Source organism: Canis lupus, chromosome 8 (genome assembly GCF_048164855.1).
Source record: "Canis lupus baileyi chromosome 8, mCanLup2.hap1, whole genome shotgun sequence".
Classification (NCBI taxonomy): domain Eukaryota; kingdom Metazoa; phylum Chordata; class Mammalia; order Carnivora; family Canidae; genus Canis; species Canis lupus.
In genome coordinates, this window is record NC_132845.1 from 13,799,993 (window position 1) to 13,822,297 (window position 22,305).

At 38.0% G+C, this 22,305-nt stretch overlaps 1 protein-coding gene across 7 annotated transcripts in view; it reads right to left on the reverse strand.

Annotated features, from left to right (window-relative positions):
- The window catches only part of TTLL7 (tubulin tyrosine ligase like 7), a 153,399-nt gene that overhangs the window by 121,704 nt on the left and 9,390 nt on the right, over positions 1–22,305 (reverse strand). For 5 of the 7 annotated variants that reach the window (XR_012034920.1, XM_072834242.1, XM_072834238.1 and 2 more), the window contains exon 1: positions 21,227–21,450. The gene's annotated coding sequence lies outside the window, so the exon portion shown is untranslated. Of the gene's footprint in view, positions 1–20,370; positions 20,394–21,226; positions 21,451–22,121; positions 22,292–22,305 lie in introns of those variants that run through there. The other 2 variants (XM_072834239.1, XM_072834240.1) reach the window with 2 other exon arrangements.

Genomic DNA, 22,305 nt, shown 5'->3' on the forward strand with positions numbered 1-22,305 from the left:
GAATCCCAGCACATCTAGCTTCCCTGGCCCAGGCACATATGAAGTTTGTTGAGACTGGAGGGCGCAAGAGTTAGGTATAGGCTCTAGTTTGTTCTTATGGGTTCCAATTTATTCTAGTGGGATCTGGTTGCTACTTCTGATTGCTAACCCTGCTGACCCACCACCAGATACAAGATATAAGCCCTCTATGAACTTCTTCTTATCCCTATCATAAATGTCTTATTCTTTATCACTCTTAGTGATTCTGCTTCCCCGATGGAACCCCAAGCTGACATAAGTATCTAGTAGCCTGCCCATCTTTCCAGCCTGATTCTCAGCCACCTTCTCTGTCACTCTGTCTCATAACCATGCACTGCATAGTCCCACTGCATAGACTGTAAATGCTATTCTTTCTGACTGGAATCCATCCTCATTTGTCCCTGGCCTTCACCTAGTTAGGAGCCCACCTTCCCTGATGTTATTCTACAGCATCAGGTACCTTTCCTTCGCAGCATTTATTGTAGCAATTATACATTTATTTTTAATTAATTCTATCCCATTGGCCTATAAAATTGCAAAGAACAGGAATTTTGATTCTGCTCACAGGTGTATTCCAAGAACCTAGAAGAGCACCTGGGACATGGTAAACTGTCAGTAAATATTTGTTGAATAAGTGAAAGAATGGGTGAATACTGGCTCCATGCTGGGCACTATGTTAAATGCTTTATGTAGTTTAGCTCATATAATACTTATAAAAACTGCTTTGAGACCAGTACTATTATCCTTATTTTGCATATGAATAGATGAAATTATGTTGCTACAAGTGGTAAGACTCATATCCTTCCATTTATGTCCAAAGAAGAGTTTTACTTGGGCATTCACTCTCTTAATCCCTTTGCCCTTCACAACACTATAAGACCAGCTAAATAGGATTGTTTATTTTTTCCTGTGACAAATGAAGAAGCTCATATTTAAAAAGTTATTTAACTTGCCTAAGGCCAAGCAATGAACCAGCTACAGCTAGAACACAGATCCAACACCAACTTCATCAAGTTTTTTAAAAATTTGACCCCTCTACCTCCTTGCACCCAGGCCCCAAATTTATTTCTATACTGCCATCCACATTCAGATTCACCAAATCTCAGGATGCCTGGGTGGCTCAGCGGTTGAGCATCTGCCTTCGGCCCAGGGCATGATCCTGGAGTACCAAGATCGAGTCCCACATCCGGCTCCCTCCATGGAGCCTGCTTCTCTCTCTGCCTATGTTTCTGTCTATCTCTCTCTTCTCTCATGAACAAATAAAAAAAATCTTTTAAAAAATAAAATAATAAAATAAAAAGATTCACCATATCTCTCCTATCATGACAGACATCCATAGTAAACTCTCTATGAGCATTATCTTCATTTTAGAAATCAATAAAGGTGACGGGAAAACATAGCATAGCACCTTAAACAACACATAGTTGTATGCTAATGTCCAACAATGCCATGGCTTATTTTTAATCAGGATCATTTTCACATATCCTAAACTCTTAAAAAAGGGAATGGAGAAAAATATGTATCATACCATATTTATGTGAAAAAAGTTTTTCAAAAGATGCAGTTAATTTTCCATAAGAAAAAGGAAGAAGAAAGAAAAAAGAGTAAGGAAGGAAAGTGAAAGGAAGAAGGTGGAGGGAAGGTTTGAAAGTTAAATTTTCCTTCCAAGCAAAATCAAGCCAGCTTTTTCAGTCACACAGGGAAGTATGATTTCATTAGCCTCTACACAATATGCTTAGTCATTAATCCTAAGTAAAGCACATGGCCCCTGACAATGCTGTCCTAAAAACCTGTGTGACACATTCTATATTTCAATTTTCAATCACAAGAGATTCTTATATAGTTCCACAATGTCAAAGGAGATAATTTGAGAATGATGACAGCAGAATAAGACGACAGGGCAGATAATCACATTGACAACACATGTCAGTCTTCGTAAAACTCAACTCAACAGTTTAGATACTTCTCACAAATTCTAGAATCCAATCCGAGTCAATTATTCCTAGCTTGGGTTCTATCATATTGGAATGCCCTAGAAACAATCCTTCATTCAAAATCTACATTCAAAAAATGTTCTTCCTTCTGTACTAATGTTTTACACCTCCAAACTGTTCTATGGCGTTAAGTGAATTTAATCTTGCGTCTACAAAGACTAAAAATGTAAAAGGATTAAGCACTTCTTCAGGCTTACAATTCTTCAACTTTCTTCATCTCCTTAATAGTAAAGCTTTTTAAACTAAAGTATCTACAAAACCTCAAAAAGGTAATTTCCCAGACACGTCGACTTTAAATATTTAATTTCAACTTTGAATATGTGATGCCTGTTGGTTTATTAAGCATTTAATTTTTAGGTGCACTGACAAGCAGGAAACTTTTATTCTCAGTCACAAAACTTAGTTCTTTAATTTCCTTTGCAAATATCTGACTCTCCCATAGTACACTTGTGCATTATGCATTTTTGTAAGTCACCGGCACTGCCAATGAATAACATGTACTAAATGCTTACTAAGCACCAGGCACTATTCTAGGAACTTTATATCCATTAACTCATTTACACTGAAGACTATATGTACCCTATGAATGAGTTAATACTTAATAGGTAGAAAGAAAACACACAAAGGAAAGAGTAAGATAAGTATGCATATCATCTAAGCAAAGTTGATGTAGCAATTTAAAAATCTATTTACTGGACAGAGGAAATGGTTTGTTGTTATTTGAAGATGTGCTAAATGTAAAGAACACATACATCCATGAAAAAAAGTATGCTTCCTTTTTCTTTTTTTTGGTTTTATACAGTTTTTAAAAGAATGCTTTCTCAATCATCATTATAGAAGCTGTTATTGAAAACCAAGAAGCAAACTAAAGAGAGAGGCAGAGGCACAGAGGGAGAAGCAGATTCCTCACAGGAAGCCTGATGCAGGACTCAATCCCAGGACCCTGGGATCATGCCCTGAGCCGAAGGCAGACACTCAAATGCTGAGCCACTCAGGAGTCCCAAAAGCACAGTGTTTTCTACATGATATGAAGAGTATTTAGCACATTGCCTAAAACATAATAAGCATCACCAAAAAAGTAAGCTATTCATAATTGCTGATATTATTAACCAAGGGAACCAAACATGATACAAACATGTACCATGTTCCACACATTGCACTACAGCCTTTATAATTAAGCATTTCAACACAGACTGCACCAGAGGAGCTTTAAATAATATCAGTGCCTGTAAAATACTTAGGAATAAATTTAACTGAGGATGTGACAGCTGGAAAACTACAAAATATTGATGAAAGAAATTAAAGAAGACACAAATAAAGACATCCCATGTTCATAGAATGGAAGGATAAATACTGTTAAAATGTCCATACTACCCAAAATGATTTACAGATTCAGTGTAATCCCTATCAGTCCAACTCTTGATTTTGGTTCAGGTCATGATCTCTGGGTAGCAAGTCCTGTATGGACTCCGTGCTCAGGGCAGCATCTGCCTAAGATTTTCTCATTCCCTCTCCTTCTGCCCCTCCTCCCCCACTTGCAATCTCTCTCTAAAATAAATAAAATATTTTTTAAATAAAATAAAAATGAACAAAAGAAAAATCAACAACACAAGAAATAACAGGTGTTGGTGAGGGAGGATGCACAGAAGGGGGAACCCTCTTGCACTGTTTGTGGGAATGCAAACCAGTGTAGTCACTCTGAAGAACAGTATGGAGGTTTCTCAAAAAGTAAAAAATAGAGCCACCCTATGATCCAGCAGTCCTACTTCTGGGCATTTAGTCACCAGTCACCATAGAGCCACCCTATGATCCAGCAATTGCACTATAGGTATTTACCCAGAGGGCACAAAAATACAGATTTGAAGGAGTACATGCACTCTAGCCTTGGAGAAATGTCTAATCAAGTCCTTTGCTCATTTTTATTTATTTATTTATATTTCCTCAAAAAGTTAAAAAGAGAACTACCCCATGATCCAGCAGTCCTACTTCTCAGTATTTATCTAAAATAGTTTAAATCAAAGTCATATAATATTACATTGTGTGTTAAAAAAAATACATTGTGTGTTAACTAACTAGAATTAAAAAAAAAGAAACATTAAAAAATAAAATAAATCAAGGTTACAACATGAGGTATGTGCATATTCACCCCAGCATGATTCACAAAAGCCAAGATGTAGAAACAACTTAAAGGTCCATTAGTGGATGAGCAGATAAAAACAATGTGGTGAGGGTGTCTGGGTAGCTCAGTCAATTAAGCACCTGCCTTCAGATCAGGTCATGATCTTGGGGTCCTGGGATCGAGCCCCATCGGGCTCCCTACTCAGCGGAGAGTCTGCTTCTCTCCCTCTCCCCCAGCTTGGGCTCTCTGGCTCTCTCTCTATATATATATCAAATAAATAAAATCTAAAAAAAAAAAAAAAAAAGAGGGACACCTGAATGCCTCAGCGGTTGAGCATCTGCCTTCGGCTCAGGGTGTGATCCTGGGATCCAGGATTGAGTCCTGCATTGGGCTCCCTGCAATGGAGCCTGTTTCTCCCTCTGCCTGTGTCTCTGCCTCTGCCTCTGCCTCTCTCTGTGTGTGTCTCTCATGAGTAAATATGTAAACCCTTAAAAAAAAAAAAAGGAATGTGGGGTATACATACAAATGGAATGTTTTCAGCTTTAAAAAGAAAGAAATCTTGCCATATATGACAATACAAATGAACTTTGAGGATACTATGTTAGGTGAAATAAACCAGTCACTGAAGGACAAATATTGCATAGTGCCATCTTCATGAGGTATCTAAAAATGCCAAATAAGTAGAAACACAAAGTGGAATGGTAGCTGCCAAGACATAGAGGGAGAGGTATATGGAGAGTTGCTATTCAGGAAGCATTAAGTTTCAAAAGAGAAAAATAAATAGTGATGGATGGGTCCCAGCCCCAAACATTCCAATTTAATTGGTTTGGGATGTAGCCTGGGCACAGAAATTTGTTAAATTGTGATTTAAATATACAGCCAAGTTTGAGAACTAATGTTTCAATAGATATGTTATTTCATTTAGTCCTCATAGATCATATTATTAATTCCATTTTACAGAACAGAAAACTGAGATTCAGAGATACAGTAACTTGACAAAGACTTAGACCTTTTCAACTCTCAAAACCTACCATGTTGCCTTCTGAACTGTAAATATCTGTTTCTTGCAACCTTCAAATTCTGCCAGGAAAAAAGTCAAATAGTTGCTTTGCAAATCTGCACAGTAGGTTAAAAGGCCTCCTTATGAATTTTGAGCTCTGGTACAGGTTTTTGTTTTTGTTTTGCTTCCAAAAACAAACCTTAACCCACAGACGGTCATGAAATCAATTTACTGAGATTCAAAAAGCATTTTTAAATGAAATAAAAGAATTGATAAAAATATAACAGTGCCAGACTGCACTGCATGTAACAGAAAAAGTATTAACTATAAGTTCTGAGTCTTGAAATTTTTATTCCTATGTGTGTGCACCTGCACGTGTGCCTGTATATGTGTATGCGTGCACATTATGGCAAGTAGTAAATCCTATCTCCTACCATGAGTTGCACCATGAGTTTCAAACATATTTGATGTTAATAGTTCTTCTAGGTAGAAATAAAATCATAGGATAAAAAGATAATCCTGAAAATGTTATTCATTTTCTCTTTTTTTTTTTTTAAGATTTTATTTTTAAAATAAACACACCCAATGTGGGGCTCAAACTCATATCCCAAGATCAAGAGCCACACACTCTACGACTGAGCCAGGCAGGCAGCTGTTAGTCATCTTCTGATTTGTGTACACTCATGTTTTTCTTTAATCTTAGAATGTCTTCCTTCGCTCTCCAGCATTCAACCACCGCTTAGTTGTCCTCTCCCTTCCATCTCCTAGGCAGAATTAGCTGTTCTTTAGTGCATCACCATTGTTAACAACATCTACCATATTTTTAAAGTATTTTATTTAAAGAGGGCAGTGTCTCATTCTCAAAAATATGAACAAAACAGAGCCTGATACATGGTGGAGCTTAATTTTTTTTAACAATTAGGGACAGCAGCTTACTATTATTTTACTCATGAAATTTTGATGATACAAAATATAAATTAAGAATGAATTGCATCTTCTATCTTCCTGAATAATCACAAATTAGCACTAAAGTTACTTTAATATCGGGCTTATCCATATCTAGTCTAGATGATACTCTTGTCTGCCAAAGCCTGTATCAAAGAAAAAAGAAGACAAACTTTGAAGTTAGCTCTACTGGATTAGCTTACATTGTCTATACCAGTCTACTCTCTTATCTATTTTTTTAAAGGTTTTATTTATTTATTCATGAGAGAGGCAGAGACACAGGCAGAAGAAGCAGGCTCCTCACAGAGACCTGGATGTGGGACTCGATTCCGGATCCCAGGATCACACCCTGAGCCGAATGCAGCCACTCAACCGCTGAGCCACCCAAGCGCCCCACTCTCTTATCTCTTTTAACATTAAAACACCTTCTCCAATTCCTATTTCTATACTTGCTATGAAATTAAATTAAAATAGATTCATTAAACACTTACCAAATAAAATACATTAAATAAATACACTTACCAAATAAAAGTACATTCCATTTTATGAATAACAGGGAAAAAAACAATTTTACTAAAAAAAAAAAAAAAAAACAATTTTACTAAAATGCAAATCCAAAGAAAACAAAAAAGCATTTATTCTCTCTCAATCTTAACTTCTTAACACCATCAAAGTCTTTTATTCATCTGTAATCATCTAAATAAAGGCAATTTAAGTCTTTCCTATTTCTTGACTGTATTGAAATATTGGGACTATTTAATTATTCAAAAAGGTATTTTAAAAATATATATTATAGGGACTCTTGGGTGGCTCAGTGGTTGAGCATCTGCTTTTGGCTCGGGGCCTGATCCCGGAGTCCTAGGATCAGGTTCCACGTCAGGCTCTTTGCATGGGGCCTGCTTCTCCTCCCTCTGCTTGTGTCTCTGCCTCTCTTTCTGTGCCTCTCATGAATAAATAAATAAAATCTTAAAAAGAAAATAAGCCTCTCAATGTTTTAAAAAAACAAAAACCAAAATATATATATTATATATTCAAGTATATAAGCATATGTATACAAATATACATACGTATGATTTTAATATCTTATATTCCTGACCAGCCTAAAGTCAAATATTGTCACAGTAATCTGAGTAACTAAGACATTTAATCGAGTAAGTACCAGGGAGCATGGAAACAACATACAAATTTAAATAAACTAGAATTAAAATTTACTTAACATTAGAAGTAATTTAAATTTGTAATAAGATAGAAATGAAAATTAAAATTGGAAGAATGCCAGAGAGCATGCTCCATAAAAATCTATTTCAGGAATCCATGGGAAAAATTCTGCCAGTTTTTCTGCAAAGTGAACCTTCGAATTTTTAGTTATAAATTTATGCAATCTTAACATGTGAAAAAGAAAATCACATACCATTTCTTTGTTTCAAATTTTTGACCCAAATTAAATGGCTCTACGATCTTCTACATTATGCAGCTTCACCTAACATTATGGGCCCAACTATTAAGAGTCAAAGGCCAGCCATGGATGTAGCTAACCGGCAGACAGCAACGCTGATTCATCTCGGGGAGAAACAGGCAGCAGCATCCACAGATCTGATGATGCCCAAAGAAGGTAAAAATTGGTCATAAGCCAAGTATTTCCTTTTGGAGCACAGACAGGAGTACTGTAAGTAAACATAACTCAGAGCTTGCTACATTTGAATCTTAACTCAAATGTGGTCCTTTGGGGCTAGGCAAAGAGGTAGGGGAAGGTACATGTAATAATTTCCAAAGCCATACTGTTGTCTCAAGATTGGAAAACTCAGGTGTACAACTGTGTTTTCCTTATTCATTTAATTCCATTAACAAGAGTTATGTGACTATTTCACACCAAATATTTAAGTTTGTACATTAAATATAACTCCCTCCAGGTACCCTATAACAAAGCAGTGAATTTCTTACTTTCTTCATTTCAGTGCATTAGATTTTGTATAACATTTATCTCACCTACTAAATATATAACTAAACATCACAGAGTTAAAATAGTAAGCTTTCGTCTACTATGGAGTCTGAGGCAACTGCTTAAGCAGGCCATCAGGATAAAAAATGATGCAGACACCAACCAGAGAGGGAGATTGAGTTACGAATGTGCCCAGGGGGACTATATGAACCAGCTCTTCTTTCTCAGCTTCCCAGTCCATTTAGCTGGCTCCTCAGACAAAAACCCACCAATTAAAGGATGCAACCTAACCAAGGGACCCTAAGCCAGAACCATATCCAAAACTCAAATAAAGATAGATAAATTACAGTCATTTAGGAAGAAAGAAACAAACAAAGGAAAGAAAAAAAGGAGAAAGATTGCCCCCCTTAATCACTCTTTAAAATGGCATACTGGAGATTTTACACATAATAGAGAAGAAATGCTCTTTGCCAAAAATCAAACATTCATCTAGCTTTCCTGTAAGAAACTATCAAATCCAACCATGAAAGCAAGATTAATAATAAATAGGTGGCATAAATCTAATCTTTCAATCCTCCAATATTTTTATAAATGACTTTTATAATTCACCTTATAATGCATTTTTTAAGAATCACATTAAATCAAAAGCATACCAAAAGGTATCCCAATAAAGCAAGATGTGTTTTAATATTTGCAGAAGTAAATGAAAACTAAAATTTATTTTACTATACATATAATACTGCATATTAGTAATTACTAATAACTAATAATTATATAATTAATAAGATTGTATTTATTATAAATAAATGAACCTTTATTTCATTTTTTTTAAGATTTTATTTATTCATCCATGAGAGACACAGAGAGAGAGAGGGGCAGAGACACAGGCAGAGGGAGAAGCAGGCTCCATGCAGGGAGCCCGATGCAGGACTCGATCCCGGGTCTCCAGGATCAGGCCCTGGGCTGAAGGTGGCACTAAACCGTTGAGCCACCCGGGCTGCCCAAAATGAGCATTTAAACCTGGACATTCTAATCTGGCAGTGATGAAAATGGAAATTTCTCATATGAAAGACATTTGGCTATGTTATTATCAGATTCGTTGCTTATAATTTCAGAAACAGTTATGGGGGCTAGGATATAAACTTGATTCTAACTCATTCATTAGTTCAACACATATTAAAAGTACCTAACTGACTCCAAACCTAAGACCATGACTTTCCTACTAAATTAGTTTGGACAAGAAAGATCTGGGCCTTTCATGGTCTTGCAAGCCCTAGGAAAAAGAAAGGAAAATTTGCTCTAGCCTCAGAAGCCTACAGACAACCACAGTGAATCTGAGTTAGTGCTAGTGGGTAGCTCTAGAATGCTTTTAATGATGTAGAAAATGGATACAAACTGTAGGACTTGCTTAAGGCATTCTCAAGGGATTACAACTGAAAGAAAATTCTACTCTAACAAAGACTCAAAAGATTTTAAAAATCAAACACCAATTACATTGTTTTGATAATTAGCTTTAAAAGACTACTTAAGGAAGAAAACTAACCTTCTGGAATGCTTGCAAAATTACTACAAACTAATTTTACTGCTCTGTTCAAAAAATCCAGGGCCTAATTCAACTTTTACAAAGTGAGAATTTACCAAACCCCAACAATTTGCTCTCAGGCTCCCTCTACAGAGATTGATTGATGGTTTAAAAAACATTCTAGAAAAAAATATTTTGGCCTGAAGAAAAAAAAAATTACACTTCTCTGCAAAAGAGGTAAAAGTGGTAGCTCCACCTCTTTCATTTGTATATAAGGCTGTGCTACCTCAAATAAGCATTTAGAGCCATATTCCACATCATAAATTTGGGAATTGCATCACCCACTCTCCTGTGCTGCAAAACTGACTTGAAGGGAAGTTTTAAAACTAGTCTAGGGACATTCCTTTAGTCTACTTTAGTGCTGCAATAGACTTCTATTTAGGTAACATATACTTGGTAGACTCCTATCAGCCCAGCAGATTCTCAAACCATGAGATTCTTTACTTGACTGAAACAAATAATTTGAGGAAACAAAGCCTCAGATGCATTGCCCCTCAAAATAATATGCATGAAGGAATTCCTAAAAGATATGCAGAACTTTCATTCTTTGAGATACTATAATGTCCATTCCTGGATTAAGCCAGGTTATCAGAGAGCTACGTACCTGGGCTGTACCTCATTGCTGGTCACGGCCACCCTAACAGAACTGCTTTAAGAAAAAAATAGTTATTTATTGAGCACATACGATCTTTACTCACATCACAATGCTCTTGAGAATGGATGTTATTTTCATGTTAGAAAAGAAAATAATCAGATCTTGAGAGGTTATTTCCCCCAGAGACACAGAGCCTAGATGAAGGACATTATAAAAAACAGCCCAATGAATCCTGCTGACTTTCAATGTCAGGGCATTGAGGAAATTGTATGACACTATACTGAATCCACTCTTAAAGAAACTATAGCAGATATTTCATTCTGGATTCTAGACAGAAACAACTGTGTTCCTCTTAGGCAGTTAGTTTGTTTTTCTCATGGATGAGTTTTCCAACCACTAAATTTTTTGCATTTTCCTCTTTGCCTGGAAGTTAGAAAACTCAAATTAAATGTGTGCCCAGCTCTAATAAACATACAGGATTTCAGAACATGGATTTTGTGAGCTAATGGTTCCCCTAGCTCATTTCATTTTGTTGTTTTCTTTACTCATATTCTCAGATTCTTTTTCATCTCACCTTGAAGTTTATCCTATTACAAACTATTTATTTTCAAATGCTATTTATCAAAATCTTGTAAAAACTCACCAAGTTGTACGTTATACAATATATAAGTTATACTCAATAAAGTGCTGGGGAAAGGTACAAAAGAAAAGCCATTTACAATAATCAAAATCAAAGAACAGTAATTCAAATATGTCCTAGGCTATCTTTGAGTCAATTCTTTACAAAATAGTCTAAATTACTTCATTCTTACATAAGCAATCACTGAATTAATATTTTATTCTATTTATTATAACATAACTTAAAATACAGTTATATATAGATACATGGATTTATTAAATTTAGAATGGGGATAATTTTGAGGAATTTCATTTCATAAAGATTGCACTAGAAAGTTCTATTGGTCTTTTTATCATACTTATCCTAGGGAAGAGAAGTACATATTGGTGAGTAAGTGTGGAGGAAAAAGCATCTTTTGTGAAATAAAAGTATTAGTGGAGAAAAAGGAAAACAAGCACATGGAACAACTTGATAAAACCAATGCCTGTGTGAGATGCACATGTCCATGCCTTTGGTTTCACTTTTCTCTGCCTTGGTTGTCTTAGTAGTGGTTCTCTTTTTTTTTTGTTTTGTTTTGTTTTTTGATGTTGGAATTCTTTACCCTCTTTAAATTTTGTTGACTTTTAGCTTTTGCAGGTTATACCCATCAATACTTACCCTATTAGAACGTAAACCTGATACATGTTTAAAACCATTAAAAACCATTATGCATTTACAAAAATATTTTATTTTTAAAAAACTTTTTTCAAAACAAAAAGTGGTGCTTTGTACTTTTAAAAAATATCTTTAACATCTTGATTCATAGAGCACAGATTCTCAAATCTGCTTATGCATTAATTCTGAGAAGTTGTTTTAGGTGGAAGCATATGAAAAAATTTGGCCTCACAGAGATATGTAGTTGGAAAAAGAAGTATTTTAATAACCTGCTCAGGTAATTATAGATATTTGAATTTGACACAACACCCAAATTCAACAAATTGTAATTTCTTAGCACCACATGAGGCTGGTAGTATTTTAATAACCAGAACCAAATAAAGAAAGCACAACTGAAAGCACAACCAATATCTCTCATAAAGTTAAATGCAAAAATCTTTAACAAAATTTTAGCAAATTGAATGCAACAATATGTGTGTATATATGTGATCAAACAGGATTTATTCCATGTGTGCAAGGTTCATTCAATATTCAATAATTAATCAATGTGGGCAGCCCTGGTGGCACAGTGGTTTAGCACCGCCTGCAGCCCAGGGTTTGATCCTGGGGACCCTGGGCATGATCCCTGCATGGAGCCTACTTCTCCCTCTGCCTGTGTCTTTGCCTCTGTGTGTGTGTGTGTGTGTGTCATGAATAAATAAATAAAATCTTAAAAAAAATAAAGTCCACGTGATTATTTTTGAGACCATGTAATTATTATGACTAATGTAATTAACAAGTGAAACTGAATTTTGATAGAATGTTTATTTTGGAGGAGTCACTTTTTAAAATGTCCAGTGTAAAAATTAGTTGCTATGATTTAACCATATGTTAATAGGAATTGTGTTAAACCCATACACCCATTTAGGGAGAATTGACATCTTTACTGTGTTGATTCTTCCAATCTATAAACATGGAATGTCCTAGGATTTAGGTCTTCCTTAATTTCTTTTATTAGCAATTTATAATTTTCATTATACAGATATTACCCGTGTTTTGTTAGAATTATACTTAATTATTTCATTTTGTTTGGAGCAACTGTAAATGACATTCATTTTAAATTTGTTTCCATTTGTTGTTGTCAGCAATATATAGAAATGTGATTGTTTTTTTGTGTGTTGATCTTGTATCCTGAAACCCTACTGAAGTCACATTTTGGATCTAGGTTTGTAGATCCTTTGAGAGTTTTTCTTCTTCTTTTTTTTCATCTGCAAACCAGGATACTTTCTTTCCAATATATTAAAATTAAAATGAATCTTTAATTGTTTTTCTTGACTTATTGCAAGTGCTAGAACTCCTGGTTTTATGCTAAATAAGAGTGGTGAGAGTAGACATCCTTACCTTGTTCCCAATTTTATTTTTATTTTTTTATTTTTTAAAAATTTATCTATTTATTCATAGACAGAGAGAGAGAGAGAGAGAGGGGCAGAGACACAGGCAGAGGGAGAATGTAACATTATTAAGCTTTAAAAGGGAGGGAGATCCTCATACATACTACAAAATGGATGAACCTTTAGGGCATTACATTAAATGAAATAAATCAACCAAAGACAAATACTATATGATTTCACTTATACGAAGTATCTAAAGTACTAAAATTCATAGAAACAGAAAATAAAATGGTGGTTACTAAGGGCTTTGGAAGGGAGAAAGGAACTCATTGCTGTTTAATGAGTATAGAATTTCAGATTTGTGATATGAGAAAGTTCTGAAGATCTGTTTTACAACAATATAAATATATTTAACACTACCAACTGTACTTAAAAATGGTTAAGGGCAGCCCGGGTGGCTCAGCGGTTTAGTGCCGCCCCTGTCCAGGGCGTGATCCTGGAGACCCAGGATCAAGTACCATGTGGGGCTCCCTGCATGGAGCCTGCTTCTCCCTCTGCCTGTGCCTCTCTTTCTCTCTCTCATGAATAAATAAACAAAATCTTTTTAAAAAAAATGGTTAACATGATAAATGTTATGTAATGTGCTTTTTAACACAATAAAAAATTATATAAAAATAATAACAGTATTAAGTGGAAGAAAAAGCTGCATTTGTGGAATGCCTATGTCAGAAATCACACAAATACATAAATCACAATATTCTCATATTACTCTGAAAGAAAAAGTTATTACAGTTTTCTTCTAGAAAGCCTGATAATCCTTTTCATAATACCATAATATGTACAGTTATATCAAAGAGAGGAAAGCTCCAGACCATTAGGTAATTTTATTTGGAAATCTAAATATACATATTCATAGATATTGCTAAGTATATTTGCTAATTTTATTCCCAGTAGAAGCTACACTTTAGGAACCTTAGTTCATATTTATATTTTTTCTGATTCCTTATGGATTCTAAAAACAAAATTCACAGGTATACTCTCAGGCATGTTATTGAAGTAAACATGCTATACTATAACCAAAGAGGAACACATTTAACTTTTAATTCCTTAGTTAAAGATGAAAATAGCTATCACATATTCCATGCCCAAGATAAATTTTTAAAAAAGAAAATGCCTCCTATTCTGAAATGACAGCCCCCTCACATATGGAGCAGTAAACTTTTCTTTCTTCCTAAAATACTCATTTGGCACTGATTTTTGACAAGTGAAAATGTTTTTCCACATACATACAGTCCACTTGATTTTAAGAAGCACTGATAACCTAACTGATAACTTTCAAACTTTCCTCAGTATTTAACATGTCTACTTTCCTTTAATTTCTGTAGCAAGTTACAGAAAAAACTTGTTTCGATTTTCCAATAATAATGGGCTGAAATGTGTGTGTTGGCCAAGGGAGACACTGATGTGAACTAAATGTAGGTGTCAGAGATTATAAAAAAGTATTCAATGGGGGCACCTGAGTGGCTCAGTCAGTTAAGCATCTGACTCTTGATCTCAGCTCAGGTCTTGATTTCAGCATCATGAGTTCAAGTGCCACATTGGGCTCCACACTGGGAGTGGAGCCTACTTAAAAAATAAAAAATAAAATCTGAAAATAAATAAATAAACAAATAAATAAATAGGTGAATAATCACTGAGTTTGACAAGTTATTCTTTCCTCAAATACCCTTAAAGAAGTAAACCATTAAAACTATCTATTAAATGAATAAAAGTCATCCTTTTATTTACATATAATAGTAAATACTAGCATCTATTGTCAAAATTGGTATCTAAAGGAGCAGCTAGCTATAGATCAATTTTTAATCCTACTATGATTGTGCTTGCAAATTACACCTGTATTTTTCCTCTCACTTGATTTTTTATATTGTTGAAATGAAGAAACAGTATCTAATATTCTAGATTGAGACATGCTAAGCAACTAAGTATTATCATCTTGCATGTGATCAAACCTAAAGCTAAATCAAAATGCCCCCATCTGATTTCATGTAAATTAAGCTGATTATAGAAAGTGTCCAATTTCTATCATTTCTCTCCATAAAGTAGCGAGCACATATTTGTTGAGTAACTGCAGACTGACTGATTCTAAATATAAACTGAGACGTGTGCTAAAATTATTGTCCTGATTTTTTAGCAATCACTATGAATATCACACATGGTTACAGATTCTATTTATTAAGTACCTTGAAAAAAAATAGTTTAAATATTAACAAAATTACAAGCGAAAATTTTCCTATCAAATGCAATGATTCTAATTAAATTCACAGTTGCTAACTGTTCCTACCAATACTCCACACATATGGCCATTCATTTCACAAAACCTGTCAAACCTAGTATTAGGACTACGTCAATTAAAGCAAATTTTACACAAGCAAGTTTTAAGTGGGGTCACTTCTCTTACAAAAGAAAGATGGTTTTACCTTAAAAGAGAGGTACATCTAAGCAGCTCTAAAATTCTAATCCAACAAAAAGCCTCAAAATAATCTTGAAGCTGTTTCCTGGATTACTACTGTTCCATCTTCCAAATCTACAAATGCTCAATTTACTTTAAAAAGTCAATTTCATGAAAATATGCTAATGGAGAAAGGAGAGTTTATGTAAAAATAAGCTAATGCCATCTTGTTGAATTAGATGTGACTGTGACGCAGGCCAGACTTTGCAAAGTAGTGAGTAAAAGAGATAAAAATGTTCAAAATAATCCTTTGTCAAACATAATGTTCCATTTCACATGGCTAAGCGGAAGAACAAAATCACATAGAAGTTAGGAAGCTCCGGAGCCACAGCACAATCTTTAAAAATCAAATAATGTGGGGACACACCTGGATGGCTCAGTGATTGAGTGCCTGTCTGCCTTCAGCTTAGGTCATGATCCTGGGGTCCTGGGATCCAGTTCCATATGGGGCTCCCCACAGGGAGCCTGATTCTCCCTCTGCCTATGTCTCTGCCTCTCTCTCTGTCTCATGAATAAATTTTTAAAATCTTTTAAAATAAATAAATACATAAATACATAAATATCAAATAATGTGGATGGTTCAGCATACCCAGCGAACCAAGAATATTATCAATTTCAAAAGGAAGGAGTCCTCAGAGACGTTCCAGTCAGCCTCAGGGAAGACCCAATGATCACTTGACTACCTAACTCTAAACCTTCAAAGGAGTCAAAGGAACTCTCTAGGCCAATCAGTTACTTGCAAGTAAAAAGTGAAGGAAAAAAGAGTAAATTTATCACTCACCTTCCCAGAGCCCAAAGAATCCCAACACTTTGGCTTTGTCAAAAAGCCAAACATACTCCTAATGTATTATGGGCAGGAGTATGTTAACCAATAAATGTTCAAATGGGAATTAACAGAAATAGGGTAATGGAGAATAAACAGGCAAGCCTATTTCAATTTAAGTTTTTAAACTCTAAACTAATCCTAGGAAAACTGTTGGCTAAGCCCAGTTCAACTCTGACAGATAATGCCTAAAAGGAATGTAAATAAATAAACCACTTTCTAAGAGCTTAAGGAAACTGCTTTAAGTAATAGGTCTCAACTAAGCTCAGGACAAATTCTTTTCAAAATACTGTGTACCTCAATGTCCAGCTTCCACGAGGAATCATCTGTCAGGTCTTAAAAGGGGGGGCGGGGTGCCTATTTTGGATTTGTAAAGCTGATGCTTCAATTTTCATTTCCTTTCAGGTCTCCCAAGACTAATGGCACGTTATAAGAACCTGCCTCTGCTCTCTACCTGTGCCCTCAAGATAAGTTCATATCCCAGTGACTCCCCTTCCACTAGTCCTCAGAAACTCCGAGACAATTAATGGCCTCCCTGCCTCAATGGCTTCTGATATTCCAAGTAGGATAGGGGTGGGACCCCAAGGAAACATGGGTGAGAGACTGGGGTAATAAGAGACCTGGCCAAAGCAAAGGAGATAGTGTCACTCATCCCTACAACTGGTGTGGTAAAGGAGGCATAGTCTCTCTCCCCCTTGAGGGGAATCTCCTTTGGTGGAGGGTTACTGGGAACAAAGGGAAGGAAGCATATGAATGCCCAGGGGACTGGGAATGTTGTGTCCCTCAATGGCCACCTGTTCTCAGAGGCTGTCTCTAGCAATATCCAAGGGGGCAGAAGTCATCAATGTCCACTATACTCTGTTGTACCTTGTAACCAGGCTTCTGCTGAGAACCAGAAGAAGGTCAGAAATTCCCACCCTCATCTATGTGGATTCTCTAAATTACAGTGCAGGAGTGAGTTCATATGCCTTGCATTGCCAGGATATTGAAGCTGTGGAGACCTGGGAATCTGATAAAGGAAGACGGAAGAGGTTGAAATTTGAAAGAGATAAGGGTGGGAATAGATGCCTGAGGGGAGGAAGTTAAGGTCCACAAATACAAAGCTAAAACCAGAAAGTAGTCCATCATATAGTGCCTTCTCTGACTGGCACTTCTCTTGCAAGTGACTTCTCTTGCTGGCTCTCACCAAACAGGATCTCCAACTATTTACATCTTCTCTCCTCGGGCCCCAACTACTCACCTTTCTCCTACTACTCATGATTTTTTCAACTGACGGACAATATTACATTAGTTTTGGGTGTAAAACAGTGATTCGACAATGCTATATATTATGCAACGCTCACCACTATACCAAGTGTAGTTACCTTGCAAAGTAATTACAGTATTATTGACTATATTCTTTAAGTTGTACTTTTCATCCACATTACTTATTTATTTTATAACTAAAAGTTTGTACCTCTTACTCCCCTTCATCTATTTTGCCCAGTAGCCATGATTTAAATAGTTTTGTTTTGTTTTTTTTCTAATCAAAAGAGGTTGCCTAAAAAAGTGTAATCTGAGGAACCACAGACAGGAGTGAGTACCACTAACAATAATATGTCAATATCTTAGAGTTAATTTGTAATGTTAGCCTACCTAATAGAAAATTATCTAAATATTTTTAAAGTTCACTGTCCAGTTTTAGTTAAGTGAAAATCAATGTTATAAAATTTAAGGTAAAAATATTTTAAAAGTAATATACATACCATGATTAAAATCATGAACAGAAAAAATAATGGAAGAAAATACCAAAATCACATCAAAATATTAATAGTGCACGTCTTTAGTTACAAGTATGATCATTTTTTCCGTTTTATATTCTTATAGTTTCCAATTTGTTCATAATTCTATAATGGAAAGGGAAAGCGGGAAAGCTTTTTAAAAAAAGCAAGCTTCCAGCAGCCCGGGTGGCCCAGCAGTTTAGCGCCGCCTTCTGCCCAAGGCCCAATCCTGGAGACCCAGGATGGAGTCCCACCTCGGGATCCCTGCATGTGGCCTGCTTGTGTCTCTGCCTCCCTCTCTCTCTCTCTCTCTCTCTCTCTCTCTGTGTGTTTCTCAAAAATGGGTAAATAAAATCTAAAAAAAAAAAAAAAAAACTTCTTTGAAAGAGGAAAAATGTTACTTGCATAGAAAACTCCTCCTGAAAAAAAAAGAAAAAGAAAACTCCTCCTGGGTTCACTTGACAATTAGTCCTTTTTTTTTCTTTTTTTTGACAATTAGTCCTTTTAATATCAGTACCCAAGAACTATGCATTTACTGGAAGGGCACCTGGAACAAAGAACATGGAGAATGTGAGCAAGACCAGCCAAAGAGAAACTTGGCCTGCTTAGTAACCTACACTACTAGCTCCCTATGACCACCAGACGAGGAGCAGATTTCAAAGCCTGATATGCAAGGTTCTTCACAATCTGTCACTGTATATTCAAACAGTATATAAGCACTTAGCTAAACCTCCTTGTCTGACTTTTTCTTTTCCTATCAAAATCTTCCCATCTGGCAGAATGATTTAATTCACTTCCATCCATGAAGAGTTTCCTGATTCTCTTACGAAACTAGCCTCTACAATTTCTCCTTCTTAAGGTGTTGATACAGCATTTATAGCACCACTTTCTCCCAGTACTAGGCCAATTCTAATTATTTTGTTGATTACTCATGTGTAAGTAAATACCTCCCCAGCTAGATGTTAAGTTCCTTGAAGTCAAGAATTTGAATGGTCTGCAGACCGTAGTCATTCAACAAATGCATATACAGAAAGAGAGAAGAGTGAGAAAAGATGCAGTGCTAAAACCAGGTTGGTGTTATATTCATACTTGGTGATGTTACCTAAATAAAATGTGTTGCCTCTGTTTTAAAATGTTCCCACTGACCCTTCATCACTAGGACATGTACTTTCTTTTTTTTTTCAAATAGCAGTGGGATCATTTTTGTTTTTGTTTTGTTTTCATAGCTTATTTATTCATACCAATTCTGCCATTCTCCTTGTAATTAAACAGCCTGGACTGCAAGATGCCTCCCCAAGGTTCAGGATATAGTCTACAGCCATACAAAGAACAAAAAGAAATTACCTCCTAGAAATAAAATTTAAGAGTCATCACAAGATCCTATTTCTCTTATAGTCCTGTGTGAACAACATATTTGTGCCTCCATTTTATGGCCTTATTCAGGCAATGGGCTTTAGTCTATCAATATCCTCATCAAGAATTCTCCAATGTAAATAGTTCAATACTTTAGAAATGACGGACAAAGATAATTATGTTTCTATCTGCCATCAAATACTATTCCAGTACTTAGAGATAATGAGCATTTGTACTATAGCAACCTGCCTCTGGAGACATCAACAAGAGTTTCACATCTTAAGGGAGAATACATAAATCATAAATGAAAGCAAATCAAATGGCCAAGCAACAGACAAAGAAAAACCCAGCATCCATTATTTTTTCAGGAAGAGCACGCGGGTCAATATGATTGTTGACTCTGAAGGGCAGAGCAAAAACAAATCAATGCAGTTTCCCACTATACAGAACTTCGTTTTGCTACAGCACATATATTTTTTTGTAAGTCAATACTTGTCCAGATTCCACCACTTACTAGCCATATGATCTTGAACCTTCTCTGTATTTCAGTTCCTTGGTCTGTAAAATGGAGTTATCACTTCCTAGCCAAACCACAGTCAAAATGAATCAAATAACATTAATAGTCTGGGTTTATCTATCACCCTATCATGGGATGACACATCTCACAAAAACGGTTCAGTCACACACCCACGAACTAGGTAACTGTTCCTGCAAATGTTTCTGCTAAGTTTTAAACAAGAAAAAGATTTCCAGGTGTTCTGGTCTTTTTTATTTTTATTCTTTTTTACTTTTCTAATTGATTTTTCCGACATTTGAGCACCCACCATATATCACTGCCAAAAATGTGTTAAACATCTCCTGCTATGACCTAGCTCTCCTTTGCAATGTAGTCCAGATATTATTTTTTGGCATGTGCTTTCTAAGAAAATAGATTTTTCTCCCCACCTAATTCAAAGCTCTTTCTTACTAAAAGAACAATAATTCCACATACCATAAGTTTACAGGTTGTTGCTATTGTTTGAGATCACACTTAAGAAAATTAAGTTTATGTTTAATACCGAATGGACGGACCATCTCTATGTTCGCTTACACTTGGACACACAACTCCTTAAAACAGTGGAAGATCCGTGGGCTTTGGAGTCAGCCAGGCTTGGATTCAAGTTCCTGTTCTGTGACCTTGAGCATGTAATTTAACTTCCAGGCTTCCTCACTCTCCACCTTCAGTTCTGGGCTGTTGTGATGACTTAAAGAAACAATATACCGAAAAGGAAGTGTCTAGACTCTGAAATTATTATTTCCCACTCCCCTTAAATCTTTCCCTCCTACGCCAAGACCAAGCAAACCTACTCTGAACACAAGACAACTTGGACACAGCATCTATTTCACACTCGGGGAGGAGGGGGGGATGCTATCCAACGAAAAATTGAGTGGACGATGCTTCCAATGGAGCAAGAAGTAAAGAAACTGACAGGGGTAGACCAGGGCCCCCTACTTCTCTGACACGTACGAAAAAGACACTAATGTGACACACTTTATAAAGGCTGCACCGCACACTCACGTTGGTTTGTACCACGCTCTGGGAAAAGGACGGAATCAGGGAACAAGCAGCAGGGAGCCTCGGGGTTCAGCGACCCGACCCCGCCCGCCCGGGCGGTACCTCTGAAGCCTAGAAACTGGGGGGAGCGCGCCGCAAACTGACCTCGCCCCCCACCCCCTCCCCCATGTGCCCGAATCTCTCTGGGGCACGGATGGTGCTGAATCACTAGCTCCAGCAGTGGCAGCTGTCGGCTCCGCTGCTCCCGCGGGAGCCCGGTCCCCAGGGCGGCGACCGTCCCGGGGTGGGGGTGGGGGTGGGGGCGGGGGAGGGGGAGGGGGTGCGGGGCCGACACCCCGCGGTGGGGGGCCGTGGGAGGGGGTCGCGGAGGACCGGGGCAGCAGGTACTCACCGGGGCGAGGACAGCCCAGCGCGGTGGGCGGCTCCCCGCTGCAGGCGGCCCCTCTGCGGCTGCCCCGCTTCCCCGTCGCCCCCGGCCCGGGGCTCCCCTCCGCCCGCCTGCCGCCCTAAGCAGCGTCGGCTCGGGGCTCGGGGCTCGGGCGCTGCCCCCGGAGCAGCTGGAGCAGCTGCGGCTGCCGAAGGGGGTGGCGGCTACCGATCGGCCAGACCATCCGCGGGCTGCGGCCGGGGGAGCGCGAGGCGCGGAGCGGGGCGGGCGGGGCGGGCGGGAGGAACCAAGGCCGGGGCGCGGGGGGCGCATCCTCCGCCTCCCGGGGCGCCGCGAGGGCTCGGGGGCGCCAGGCGCCGCGGGCTGCGGCCCCAGCGCGGGGCCTGGCTTTTCCGGGCGCCCCCCTCCGGGTTTGCCTTGGTTCGGCTCGGGGCTCCTTCCGAACGCGGCGAACAGAGGACCTAGCGACGGGCGCGCCCCGCCTGGGCGGCGTCCGCTCCCGCTCCGCAGCGGGGCCCCGCGGCGCCGCGTCCTGGGCGCACCGACCCTGGGCGCCGTCCGAGTCCTCCAAGGGCATCTCTTTCACCCAAGCTGCTTTGTGGAGCGAAGAACTCAGCGGCATCCGAGCCCAGCCGGAAAGTTAGCAAATAAAATCCAGTAGCCACCCCCCGCCCCCACCCCACCTCCGCGTCCCGCAGGTGCTCTTTGGAGGTTCGGGGGGAAATAAGGATCCCAGAGTTGGAGCTCCACGAATGTCCCGTCCTGCCTTGGAAAACGTACATCTAGGAGACCCTTCTCACGGCTCTATACGAGATTATTAAAGAAATGCAGAAACGTGCCAGGTTCATTGTTGAGCATTTTAAGGAGAAGTGTCTTGGGAGTGGGGAGGAAATCATACCTTTATGTGAAATGCACTTTCATAGAGCTGGAGAGCGAAGCTCCTGCCATGACATCCCGTAGACTTCTGTTGAGAGCGCTTTTGTGGCCTCTGACCCGTTCACAACCAGGCTCGAGCAAGCAGGTTCATTTTCAGAGCATGGTGAGGATGGAGACAAGTGTACAGTTTTCCTTATGGGAAGAAA